This window comes from Euprymna scolopes, chromosome 46, assembly GCF_053919585.1.
Source record: "Euprymna scolopes isolate OS-2025 chromosome 46, ASM5391958v1, whole genome shotgun sequence".
In the NCBI taxonomy this organism is placed as follows: Eukaryota; Metazoa; Mollusca; class Cephalopoda; order Sepiida; family Sepiolidae; genus Euprymna; species Euprymna scolopes.
In genome coordinates, this window is record NC_136527.1 from 30,660,880 (window position 1) to 30,675,581 (window position 14,702).

Below are 14,702 nucleotides of genomic sequence, written 5' to 3' on the forward strand. Positions count from 1 at the left end.
GATTTTAAAAAATGGAAATTTGGTCGAGTGATTTAGTTGTAATTGGTAAAAATCTATGAAGTAAATGTTAGTATTTTGCATATACGGTAGCACATATAGATCACTTTGTAGTTGAATGAAATACGTCAAAAATACAAAAGGGAGATAAGGCTGGATGGCATAAATACAAAGGGAGACAATTATTTTTGTCACTTCATGCTTCCGTAGATGACACACTGACAAATCGAAGAACATCCGGGTTTTTTTAATGGCGGATAAACTATTGTCAAACAGACGGTTTACTGTGACTCTTGCCTAAAAATCCTTTCATTTAAAAATACATGGAATAAAATATATAAATATGGATAAATTCTTATACAGGAAGAATAGAAGCACCCATAGCTTAGTTATTTGGAACAGGTAAGTGAATTTTTGGCAGTTATATATACATATTAGAATTCGATTCAAGTTAATTGTGTTGCTTTTCATGAAATCTTTTTTAAAGAAAACCGATGAAAAAAAATTATACATTTTTCGATTAAACCTTTTATGATTTTAAAATTTGGTCTTTGCTCATTTTATTGAAATAAAAATTAGGGTTTGAAATTACCTTTTCATATTGTTATAAGCTTGTAGAGTTCATTTAAACAGATGTTTGCTATGGCGACTTTCCATAAATTTCTTATACTCCTTAAGCACCTCTTAATGGAATACCCCCCCCCCAAAAAAAAAAGAACGAAAAACATAAAAATGACTTTGGTGCTTATATTTTTGCTCGTGAAAACTTAATTTTTTTTATTTAAAAAAAGCACTAAGACAAAAAAATAAAATGTGGTTCATTTTTTTTTTTTTACTTTCTTATTTGAAAGATTCTTACATGATGTGATAAGACACTTACTTCACTACGCCCGTTCGTACGCGAACGTATCATATAAAAAAAAACATTACCGAAGGCGGTGATTTGGCACAAAATAGTCCCAAGGTCTTGGGGTTCATACCATGACAACGGTAAATTTGCGGCAGGTTTGATTATCAGATTCGTTGTCAGTGATCTCGAATACCACTAAAATTCAAATTAGAGTGGTTGGTGTTCTGTTGTAGCATATCTTAACACTTTATTTTACTTTGAAATTTGCGTCCCAGAAGTTAACTTCTAAATTAAGCTGAATTTTTCAATTTCTAATGGCGGCGTAAAAAATGTTTCATTATAAAAATTTTTACACGTGTAATTTTTTTAAATTAAACAATTTTTTAAATTTCAAACACGATAAAAAAATAATCGGAAATTTATAAAACGAAAAAATACGATAAGGCGGCTTTCCAAACTATGTTAGCCTATCAGTTTTCGCCATCAAAATTGCACGTGCAACAAATTAGAAAATTAATAAAGAGGAAACTTGTAATCTGTTCTCTCTCATATAAATATTAAACTGTTAAAAAAAATAATATTAATTTTATCCGTGATATTCACCAAATAGATCGGCTCTATTTCGAAATGATTTATTTTTTATTTTTCCTCTTCAATTTTGTTTTCTGCGAACTTGCTCTTCCGTTCGCAATCTTGAATGTTAAGTTGAGCTTGTAAAGTCAATCACATTTGAAAAATCTTTTCCTTTATAAAAGCAGATAAAGTTAATCGAAAGCAAATTATAAAACAAAAACGTAAGTATTACTACATGAATTTAGTATCGAGTTTTGCGCATTTGCAGAATACGTTAAAAATGTAAGGGAGATAACTACATTTACTAAACGAATAATCCTAATGAAAATGTTGATTTTTTGTTGAAAATATTTCGCTGTCGATTGTTTTTTTTCTGCTTTCAATACTGATTTAAACATAAAAAAAAACAACTTCTTTATCGTTTACCAAAGAAAAAAGGGTTATTTATTTTTTTACGTTAGGTCCACTTCAGCACAAATTACTTTCAATATATAATTCTTTATATTATCAGTGGTGACCAATTCTGTATGCGCGTTTACGTACAGAATTGATAACATTTTCCTTGATTTTTGTTCTTTAATGTCCCTGTGTCTTTATTGGAACATGAAATCAGAAAAAACACAATTTTTTAGCTAAAATGTAAGGGAGATAACTGCAAAAACAAAAATAAAAACAAAACCAAAATACGCCCGCCTGAATAAGTGGCCTTAAAGTGGGTGCTCATTTTACATTAAATTTATAATAAAAAGTGATCCCCCACTTTTTAAAAAAGTAAATTTTTCATATCATGGAAAGTATCTCTCTGTGCCACTTTAAAAATATATATTCGTTTTCAACACCCTTGGAAACTTTAAAAATATATATTCGTTTTCAACTTGAAAACTTTAAAAATATATATTCGTTTTCAACTTGAAAACTTTAAAAATATATATTCGTTTTCAACTTGAAAACTTTAAATATATATATTCGTTTTCAACTTGAAAACTTTAAAAAGTCGTCATTGTAAAGATTTTTGAGGGGTTGGAAATATTCTTGACGTGGACCAAAACAATTTATTTATCGTTTACTAAAAAAAATTGATAAATTTTTCACTGATTCATATGTTTCAAGTAAAAAAAGAATGCTCGATGTAAGTATTGAAGTGGTACCCCTCCCCCTGTGCATTTTTTTATATTGTCATCTTATTTTTTTTAATAAACGGATTATTATCTAATGGTCACCTCCACTAGGTGTATCAGAATTTTTGTAGGTATTTTTGACACCCCTAACACGAAACTGCGAATAAAATATAAAAAAAAACTTGTAATTTCTCTTTTAAAAGTGGGTTGTTTATTTTCTTTATGGATTATACTTCCAAAATAAACTATTAAAGTTGTTTTAAAAGTAACAGAAATATTTTTTTAAAATTAAACAGTAATGAAATGAATTGGATTTTACGAGCTCAGTATTTTTTCAATTATAAGGTTTACAAATCTATCAAAATTTTTCTATTGATTCTATTTTTACGATATTTTCAGGGTCAATGTGAAATTTTATGCTCTTTCCAATGAACCGAACATAACATTTTAGACAAACGCAAACGTTTTTTTTTCATTCACGCCCCCCCGATTTTCAAGTGTCTATTAAAAAATAAATAATTAATTTACTCACCAAAGTTTTATATATCACAAATTGAAGGTAAAAGATCAATAAATAATATATTCAAATTTAAATAAAAAAATTAGTATTTTTTAGAAATTTACCTGTAATGTCCGAAGTTTAAAACCTTTTTTTAAACCACGTTGTTTGTTTTTTCTTTTGTTTCTTTTTTAGATGAAACCTTGGTCATTGCTCCTTTAATTGAAAAAAAAATTAGGGCTTGAATTACATTTTTCGAGTAGTTATAAGCTTGGAAAGAAAAGGTGTCGAATTAATTCACGCCTCCCCTTTTGAAATGTCTATTAAAAAATAAATAATTAATTTACTCACCAAAGTGTTATATATCACAAATTGAAGATAAACGATCAATAAATAATATATTCAAATTTAAAACAAAAAAGTAGTGTTTTTTAGAAATTTACCTGTAAAGTCGGAAGTTTAAAACCTTTTAAAAAAACACGTTGGTCCTTGCTCCTTTAATTGAAAAAGAATTAGGGCTTGACTTACATTTTTCGAGGAGTTATAAACTTGGAAAAACGGGGTGGAATTATTAAATATTTTTTCACGAAATTTATGACATACCTACTGCTCCACCAGAATATAAAAAAAAGAAATCAATATTTACAACTTTTTGTTTTAAAGTTGTGCTGTGTATAACGTTCGAGTAAATCGATCTCCCATTTTGGAAACATCGACTTTTTCAGCCAAATTTCACGAATTAAGCCTTTTTCCTTTTAGCTTTTTAGTTATGTTTTCTCATTTAATATAAGGTATTAGAAACTGTTTACACACATAAGTATACCAAAGAGTTTTCCTGTTAATTCATTTGGAAGTGCAGTTATCAAATTTTCTGGGTTTTTTTGTTTAAAGAATTAAAGAAACTTATGTTGTAATTTTTAAGTTTTCTTAAAAATACATTCAACAAAACTTTTTATTACAAATACCTTTGATTAAATTTTTAAAAAAATCATGATTTTTAAACAAATTACAATATTATGGTTCTGAATTTCTTTCGATGAGGAATGATTCTTTGTATTTTTTAAGATTATTAAGACTACTGTTCTCATCTTGAGTGTTATTTATTGTGCAAACATTGTAAAAATAACACTTGTTGAAAACATTTTTATGTTGCTTTTCCTCGCAATAATGGAAATTCCATATTTACTTACCGGATTGTGATAGTACACTTTAACTTTTATTCTGTTTGGAAAAGTGATGACGACATAAAATTATACTATTTTGTATTTTATTGAACATTAACTGTGATAATGGGGTTTTCATAATTAAATGATCTGAATTTGTGTAGGGAAAATCATAACTTACTTGGCTAGTATGTGTCTGTGCTTCAAAAGGTTTGTCGTGTAAAAAAAGGAAAGAAAAGCTTAAATGGCAAAACCCAGTTAGTTTTATGGTTGGTATCCTACTGATTGTTTTATGTGTGTACAATGCAAGAACATATGTTTGTTGAATTATATATGCCGTATTATATCTCTTGTTTCTTTCATAATTTACTTCAGCTAGTATTTTGGTATTTTGAAAGTTGTTTATAAAAAACTGGGAGTATTTTAGTTTTTCAATAAGTGTGATTCATTATTAATTTTGCTTGGTGTTGGATTGTATGTTTCATTGTTAATTCTTCTTGATATTTATTACTATTGCTGTTACTCCCTGTTTGCTATTGTTATGAACTTTTATTTTTCTTCCGATTATGCCTGAAGACTTGTGTCTATGGAAATTATGTAAGGAGCTGTTATCTCCATCTTGTTATTAGTATGAACTTTTATTTTTCTTCCGATTATGCCTGAAGGTAGACTTGTGTCTATGGAAATTATGTAAGGAGCTGTTATCTCCATCTTGTTATTAGTATGAACTTTTATTTTTCTTCCGGTTATGACTGAAGGTAGACTTGTGTCTATGGAAATTATGTAAGGAGCTGTTATCTCCATCTTGTTATTAGTATGAACTTTTATTTTTCTTCCGGTTATGACTGAAGGTAGACTTGTGTCTATGGAAATTATGTAAGGAGCTGTTATCTCCATCTTGTTATTGTTATGAACTTTTATTTTTCTTCCGATTATGCCTGAAGGTAGACTTGTGTCTATGGAAATTATGTAAGGAGCTGTTATCTCCCTCTTGTTATTAGTATGAACTTTTATTTTTCTTCCGGTTATGCCTGAAGGTAGACTTGTGTCTATGGAAATTATGTAAGGAGCTGTTATCTCCATCTTGTTATTAGTATGAACTTTTATTTTTCTTCCGATTATGCCTGAAGGTAGACTTGTGTCTATGGAAATTATGTAAGGAGCTGTTATCTCCCTCTTGTTATTAGTATGAACTTTTATTTTTCTTCCGATTATGCCTGAAGGTAGACTTGTGTCTATGGAAATTATGTAAGGAGCTGTTATCTCCCTCTTGTTATTAGTATGAACTTTTATTTTTCTTCCGATTATGCCTGAAGGTAGACTTGTGTCTATGGAAATTATGTAAGGAGCTGTTATCTCCATCTTGTTATTAGTATGAACTTTTATTTTTCTTTCAACTATGAGTAAAAAACCTGTGTATCTTTTAGATCATAGCCATGTGTTTATGAAATTTGATACGTTTCAAATGTTACCTATGATAACTATCTGGGAGGATGAAAGCAAGTAAACTTTTCATGCCCTTCCTCATCCTGAGGTCAAAGAGGATAAACTAGTGATTGTCACAAGGAATAGAGCTGCTAGTCAGTTTCTTTAGATATATGGCATCTTACCTTAATTGGTTGCCAAAAGGACATCAGTATTAGATTAGAATGATAAAAAAGCTGATCATTTCCTGACATATGTGAAAGATTTCAACTGCAAAGTCATCAAAATATTTCTGGTTTATTCCTCAAAATGTTTCATCTCATATCACATGAGAAACTAAAAAAAAAATTCCATCCAAACTAACAGCTTGGCGATCTCTGAATTTTTTTATATGACACAATACTCATGAAGTCCAAATCAATTATCTCGATTTTACTTTGTCCAGGTCAAGTATTATAACCTGTACAATTACTTTGACCCCCAGAGACTGTGTGCATCAGCACTAACCCAATTCGCATTTAACTGGCTTCCTGGAAGTTCCATGGGAGTATGAAATTCACAAGCAAGAGGTGTCAATGTCCTTCTATATACAGCACCTGGAATTGCCAAATTCTTCACCCATTTTAGTAATGACCAGGCTCAACATTGCTTGACTTTGATGATCTGATATGTAGTGATGCATTAACATGATTATGCCGTATGAACCCCAGATACTGTACTTCATTCATAAAAAACTCACACTTCATGGTTTTCAACTGGCTTGTGCCCTATCTATGTGATCTAAGTGACTTTACATTGTATCTAAGAATATTAAAATATCATCCAAATACGGTAATGCATAAGTGATGACGACATAAAATTATACTATTTTGTATTTTATTGAACATTAACTGTGATAATGGGGTTTTCATAATTAAATGATCTGAATTTGTGTAGGGAAAATCATAACTTACTTGGCTAGTATGTGTCTGTGCCTCAAAAGGTTGGTCGTGTAAAAAAAGGAAAGAAAAGCTTAAATGGCAAAACCCAGTTAGTTTTATGGTTGGTATCCTACTGATTGTTTTATGTGTGTACAATGCAAGAACATATGTTTGTTGAATTATATATGCCGTATTATATCTCTTGTTTCTTTCATAATTTACTTCAGCTAGTATTTTGGTATTTTGAAAGTTGTTTATAAAAAACTGGGAGTATTTTAGTTTTTCAATAAGTGTGATTCATTATTAATTTTGCTTGGTGTTGGATTGTATGTTTTATAGTTAATTCTTCTTCTTATTTATTACTATTGCTGTTACTCCCCCTTTGCTATTGTTATGGACTTTTATTTTTATTCCGGTTATGACTGAAGGTAGCCTTGTGTCCGTGGAAATTAAGTAAGGAAGCGTTATCGCCCTCTTTTTATTTGTATGAACTTTTATTTTTTCTTTTGGCTATGAGTAAAAGAACGTGTGTATCTATCTTTTAGATCCCAAGCTATGTGTTTGTTATGAAATTTAGATACATTTCAAATGTTACCTATGATAATCATCTGGGAGGATGTAAGCAAGTAAACTTTTCATCGCCTTCCTCATCTTGAGTTCAGAGAAGATAAACTCCTAGTGATTGTTACAAGGAGTAGAGGTGCTTGTTCATTGGTCGCCAAAAAACATCATTTGTCAGATTGAAAGAATGAGAAAAAGTTGATTATTTCCTGACATGTGTGAAAGATTTCAACTGCAAAATCATCAAATTGGTTTATAGTTTACCCCCCCCCCCCATAAACTTCACTTATTAAGCTAACAACAAAAAAACGGTAAAAAGTCTCTGTCTATAAAGGAAGAACAAGAGAAAGAACAGAAAATTAAGGATATGCAATAATAAAAATGTAAATTGAACAATTCACCTGACGAGGAGGAAACAACAAATTCTTATCATTTTCATACATTGCTACTAAATTAAAGATATATTACAGTCAATTTTTCGTCAGCCAAAAAAACTTGTACACTTCGTTTTTTTTTATAAAAATATAAAAACTGCTGCTTCTTTACTGCCTCATGCGTACATTCAGCTAGAGATGAAGAGCCAAGAGGTGAATTGAGCAACGCATGTGCGATGTTGATTTCTGACTGACTGTAGGCTTCTCTATTCTTTTGCATTTTTCTCTAAGCTATATATGCGACCTACTTTTTTTGCAGGGGTGGTCACCTTCGAAAGTTGCTTGTGTAAAATAGTTGACCTTTCACCATTGATGATATCAATTTTGACAACTTGTTCAGTGCATTTGCTACTGTCATGCGTGCTTCATGTTTGTGAACCTTCAACACCCTTCTCTATTAAAAAAACATTCACATTTTTTCTGCTCTCCTTCTGTTTTTCTACTTTCTTATTTGTGTGTCTCTTCTTAATTGTGATTATTATTTACAGTTCGATTAGGTTCCTTCATTTTTGTATAAAAATATAAAAACATTTTCTGTTTCTCAACATTCTCATATGTGTGAGCCCAGTAAGAGATAGAGAGTGTAGACCAGAAGGGGAGTAGATGGAGTCACGCTTGTGTGATGTTGATTGCCAGGTTAGTGTACGCCTGTCTCATCTTTTTCTTTTTTCTCTGAGCCATATATGTTACTTGCTTTTTACTGATGCGCTCACCTTCGACAGCTGCATGCATCAAATAGTTTACCTTTCACTATTGACGATATACATTTTGACAACCTTATCCCAACATTCAGTGCATTTGCATGTGTGCACCTTCAATATGCAACAGCAAGTAATTAAACTCTTGTCTCTTACTTTCCAAGTCATATGATTCCACGTAGGATTAACATCATTAAAAGACTCTCATAACATCCTTAATATTTATAGTATCCTAAATATTTCTTAAAATCTTTAATGAAATAATGAAAGTAAAAATGGCTTAAAGGAACAGCGTATAATCTGAATGATGATCAACTATTTCGCATTCATAGTAAAGTGTTTAACATGATATAGGAATTGTAAAAAATAGATTATATGTATATACATATAGTAATAAGTAGTAAAATGTGTTTGCAAATCCATATATATATATTGTCATCCACATACAGTACTATTTCCTTGTATCACAATTCATCAGTGCGGCTAGACAAACACCTTTCCCCAGCCGTGGATTGAACCTAAAACCGTCGCATTGACAGTCGGCAGCTCTCACAATTCGGCTACGAATCAGTGCCGTAAATATTTCTCCTAGAGTGTGTATTAAGCCCACACCCTCCCGTTGCACAGTGCTCAAACAATCAGCTTGTTTACAAACAAATTAATAGTGGGCTTTGCTTAATCGCTTTTAAATATGCGTCGGGTGTAAATATATTTACAAAGTGCTTAACCCAAAGGGGGGGGGGGCTTTAATTGTCATCCACAATCACACACACACACACACACACACACACACACATATATATATATATATATATATATATATATATATATATATATATATATATATACACGATTGTATATTTACAAGTGCTAAATCTGCAGTAGGTTAAATTCAGGAATACAAGCTTCATTCTTTTTTTACATTTTTTTAATCAAAACTTGTTTAGACTTTATATATGCATACATATATATATGATATGTAGTGATAAATAGTGATAACATCGAGTACCGAAATTTTAGAACCAAAATATTTACTAAAATTCATACTAGGATTGTCAGCTACGATCCATGGCCTATTGTTAGAGTACTTAGTACAATAATATTGTAAAGTAACATACTCCTGAACTTTGCAGTTTCAATCCTCAGTTATATTGAAAATAGAACTTAAAAGTATGTAGAAATTTTACCCAGCCATCGCTAATAACACGAGAGCATGCTACAGCAGGTAATAAGTAAAGGACTCCATTCAGACTTATGTTATGAGTTCAGGGGAAAGTTTTCAAACTTGGAGAAAAGACACCTGAATGATCGGAGGTAACATAGATACGTTGTGAAAATAAAACCCAAGATGAGAACAGTATCAAAAGTATATGAATAATTCATCCTCATTTAAAAAATGTCACCTAAACATTATTCTAAAAATTATCGTAATTTTATTTTGAATTTCATTAAAGAGCAATGGTTTTGATATTTTTAATAAAATCAACATAATTTAATTTAACAACATGTAATATATATTTTTCAAATTTATTTTCTTTCCAGAATTTGCAACAATTAAAGGAATTTGCAACAATATTGAAACTTATTACTGTGCTCATCATCATTGCTTATTTAAAAAAGTTTGAAAAATTATCGCTTTCTTCATATAAACTTTCTCAGATTGAAACCTATTACTGTGCTCATCAGCATTGCTTATTTAAAAAGGTTTGAAAAATTATCGCTTTCTTCATATAAACTTTCCCAGATTGAAACTTATTACTGTGCTCATTAGCATTGCTTATTTAAAAAGGTTTGAAAAATTATCGCTTTCTTTATATAAACTTTCTCAGATTAAAACTTATTACTGTGCTCATCAGCATTGCTTATTTAAAAAGGTTTGAAAAATTATCGCTTTCTTCATATAAACTTTCTCAGATTGAAACTTATTACTGTGCTCATCAGCATTGCTTATTTAAAAAGGTTTGAAAAATTATCGCTTTCTTCATATAAACTTTCCCAGATTGAAACTTATTACTGTGCTCATCAGCATTGCTTATTTAAAAAGGTTTGAAAAATTATCGCTTTCTTCATATAAACTTTCCCAGATTGAAACTTATTACTGTGCTCATCATCATTGCTTATTTAAAAAGGTTTGAAAAATTATCGCTTTCTTCATATAAACTTTCCCAGATTGAAACTTATTACTGTGCTCATCAGCATTGCTTATTTAAAAAGGTTTGAAAAATTATCGCTTTCTTCATATAAACTTTCCCAGATTGAAACTTATTACTGTGCTCATCAGCATTGCTTATTTAAAAAGGTTTGAAAAATTATCGCTGTCTTCATATAAGCTTTCCCGGATTGAAACTTATTACTGTGCTCATCAGCATTGCTTATTTAAAAAGGTTTGAAAAATTATCGCTTTCTTCATATAAACTTTCCCAGATTGAAACTTATTACTGTACTCATCATCATTGCTTATTTAAAAAGGTTTGAAAAATTATCGCTTTCTTCATATAAACTTTCTCAGATTGAAACTTATTACTGTGCTCATCATCATATACTGTGAAATCAGATGCAAGCAGACATGGGAGACAAATCACATTCGTGTGGAGTATGTGGCTCTTTTTTTGCACGGAAGTCAAATTTATTGAATCATATGAAAACACATACAGGAGAAAAACCACATTCTTGTGAAGTATGTGGTTCTTCATTTGCACAGAGGCCAAATTTGTTGCGTCATATTAAAAAACATACAGGCGAGAAACCACATTCTTGTAGAGTATGTGGTTCTTCATTTGCACTGAAGTCAACTTTATTGAATCATACAAAAATACATACGGGAGAGAAACCACATTCTTGTGAAGAATGTGGTTCTTCTTTTGCAAGGAAGTCAACTTTGTTGAGTCATATGCTAGCACATATGGGAGACAAACCACATTCTTGTGAAATATGTGGTTCTTCTTTTGCATGGAAGTCAAACTTGTTGAGTCATATGAAAATACATAAGGGAGAAAAGCCACATTCTTGTGAAGTATGTGGTTTTTCTTTTACAAGGAAGTCACATTTGTTGAGTCATATAAAAACACATACGGGAGACAAACCACATTCTTGTAAAGTATGTGGTTCATCTTTTGCGCGAAAATCAAATTTGTTGAGTCATTTTAAAACACATACGGGAGAGAAATCACATTCTTGTGAAGTATGTGCTTCTGCTTTTGCACTGAAATCAAATTTGTTGCATCATATGAAAACACATACGGGAGAGAAACCATATTCTTGTGGAGTATGTGGTTCTTCTTTTGCATGGAAGTCAAATTTGTTAAGTCATATGACAAGACATACGAAATCCACCAACTTCATGTGAAGTGTGTAATTCTTTTGTACGGAAATCATGTTGCTTAGTCATCTGTTATCAGATATATCTGATTCTCTTCCAAAAAGCATACCACAAAGAACTATATAAGCATCAAGAAACAACAAGCTCAAAAATTGACACTCTTGTCAAAGCGTCCAAATCCACGACCAGCCACTTAGTTGTCAAAACTATTAACTCCATAATTCTACATTCTGTTGTCAAATTTTCCAATTCTAGAACTCAACAATCTTTTAATTTGATTGCACATGGTTATGTACGTAACACACCTTATTCTAACACATACTCTATTTGATTCAGGTCTTTTTTTCATTCCACGTCACTCTCATGACCGTCAACCATAAAACTGCATGCAACCATTTTAGTCTTTCGTTCTTTTTTTGTTAAATGACAAACCTTAGAAGCATGCACACATGCGAGGCAAGTAAGTTTAATTATCCACATACACACATCTCAATAAAGTTTTAGTCTTTTCATTGTCGTTTTCATAGAAATGTTTATTGTGCAAAATATTTTAAATATGAGGGACATTCAATAAGTAATGACCTTGACACATTTCCGTTTGTCTGATCAAATGTAGAAACCTTTTATTAAAGTAAGTTTTATTATCCACACATACACAAACTTAAATCATTGCTGTTTCATAAAATATCTGATTTTTTAAATACGAGAAACGTTCAATAAGTAATGACCCTGATCCACTTTCGTTTGTCTGATTTAGTAGAAAGTTGCATATGCAATGATTTATATCTCTAGGAGTCATGTGGCAAATTACAACTCTGACCCATTTGTTAATTTAAATATTTCATGAAATCTGTAGTAGCAGTACCTAGATCTTGTTGCCCTCCATCTGTCATTGATGAGGCAACTGTCAGCCATTATGAGGTTACCTTTTTAGAACATCCATGCTTGACTATTCGTCAATCGCCTAAAAGATCATGATTAGTATAGGGTCTGTGCAAATTATTTGATAAATTCTTAGATTGCTGACAACTTTCCAGAAGTAAAATCGCATCAAGTTTCATACTATCCTGAAGAAGTATTCACACTAGGTGTGATAAATTCACTTCCTCTTAAAAAAGAAGTTTTATGGTAATATTGAATTCGCAAACGTTCTCCAGTTGCATGTATATCACCGTCAGAGAAAATGGCGACATTAGGTGTTTGCAAGTCTTGCAGGGAGGTGTCGACATTCTACAGATAATGCCGGCTATTTCCAAATAGTCACTTATCTGATACTACCAAGCTTATCGTTGCTTAACTTGAGTGATATAAAGAGAACTGATATACAACATGATTATGACGTATGTGTCGAAGGTTCTTTCATAAATTTGGAGATTTGTTAAGAATATGAGAAACGATGTTACATCTTCTTATTGTAAAACGTTGGCATTGTTGGCAATTTCAATATGTCAGAAACTTTGTAACAGAAGCACCTAGATTCCGACATTGCTGACAATTTTTCAGAAGCAAAAATGCATCGAGTTCCATACTGTACCGAAGCGATATTCACTCTGTGTTGAATTGAGTTCAACTGAAAAAGGAAGTTCTATGGTAATATCAAATTCACGAGCAAACACCAGTTACATGTATATCCTTGTCAGAGAAAATGGTGACATTGGGTCTTTGCAACACTTGCAGGGAGGTGTCGACGTCATTCTACATATAGTTACATCTTATAGTTCTTGTAAAACGTTGACATTGTGAATTTCAGTATGCAATGAAATCTGTAACTAGTAATATTTTTAATAAAATTTTTAATGTGTACGAAAATAATGAAAATGAGAGACCAAACACGTGTTTAAATTATCGACGCCTTTGAACAACGTTCTTATGTAGTTAGATACGGGCAACAATGGTGAAATAAAGATGGGAGACATAGTTTTGAAAGCTATTTTGTCATCATTTTTTATGGAGTTTAACAGATTAAAGACTAAAGTTAATTTCCAAAATGGAAATAATATTTGTACACCTGAAAAAAACTTTATGAGAAATGTGTGTATTGCACGCCAGCCAATTCAGCTAAATTTTGAATTAAATAAATTCATTGTAAAAATCCTTTTGAAAGATAAATATTATTTTACTGGATCTATTTTAATTATGATTAGAAAAGTAAAGTCCTAAGATATTGAATAAAAAACCCACATTGTTTGTACAAAAACTAGCTTAATTAGCTCCCAAAACTGCGAGATTCTCGCTTTGCAGAATGTCAACAAAACTGAAGTTTCTTAAGATGGATGATACAAAAGGTAAAATCTAAGACAGTCGAAAAGTTGTTTTAAAATGATGCCAGACAGTTAAAGGGAGGGAGGGAGGGGTTTTGGGTTTTGTACCTCAGCTGTGAATCCGTACATTTATATCGTGAACGTTTGTATAGTTTTTCCTATTTTTAAGTTTAATTATTTTTCTATGTTCCTGCTTTTAAATTTTTTTATTTTATTTTTCAAGATTATATAAAAATTATGTCATGGCAAAATGTTCACATTCATGCAAAGAACATATTAGTATCGTACATATAAATATTATACAAACACTGTAATTTAAAAAAAGAGTAGAAATATGTTTAGCAATTATAATTCTTTGTGTGAAAATATTAAATAAACAATTCTAAATTCAATGATAATATTCGAGAAATAAATTTTTCTTTGAGTTATATCGAATTAATTAATACGGATTGTAGGAGTTTTTCGTACAGATCCTTTAAAAATTAAATATTTTTAATAGTTATAATTTATATCGAATTAATTAATACGGATTGTAGGAGTTTTTCGTACAGATCCTTTAAAAATTAAATATTTTTAATAGTTATAATTTATATCGAATTAATTAATACGGATTGTAGGAGTTTTTCATACAGATCCTTTAAAAATTAAATATGTTTTAATAGTTATAATTTACGATGCTTTATTTTCATAAAAAAATGTGACGGCGAAAGTTTCACATTCATTCAACAAAAATATAAGAATCTTGCATATAAATATGCGAAAACTGTAAGTTAAAAAAGAAGTAGAAATATTTGTTTCAATTTGTACATATAAATATTATACAAACACTGTAATTTAAAAAAAGAGTAGAAATATGTTTAGCAATTATAATTCTTTGTGTGAAA

The 14,702-nt window shown here is 30.5% G+C and overlaps 1 long non-coding RNA gene across 1 annotated transcript; it reads left to right on the forward strand.

Moving 5' to 3' along the window:
• The first annotated feature begins 1,539 nt into the window (after positions 1-1,539).
• On the forward strand, positions 1,540-12,069 carry LOC145271344 (uncharacterized). Its single transcript, XR_013865829.1, has 2 exons — positions 1,540-1,641; positions 9,781-12,069. It is a non-coding gene; the product is annotated as an uncharacterized LOC145271344 (long non-coding RNA).
• Positions 12,070-14,702: the final 2,633 nt, after the last annotated feature.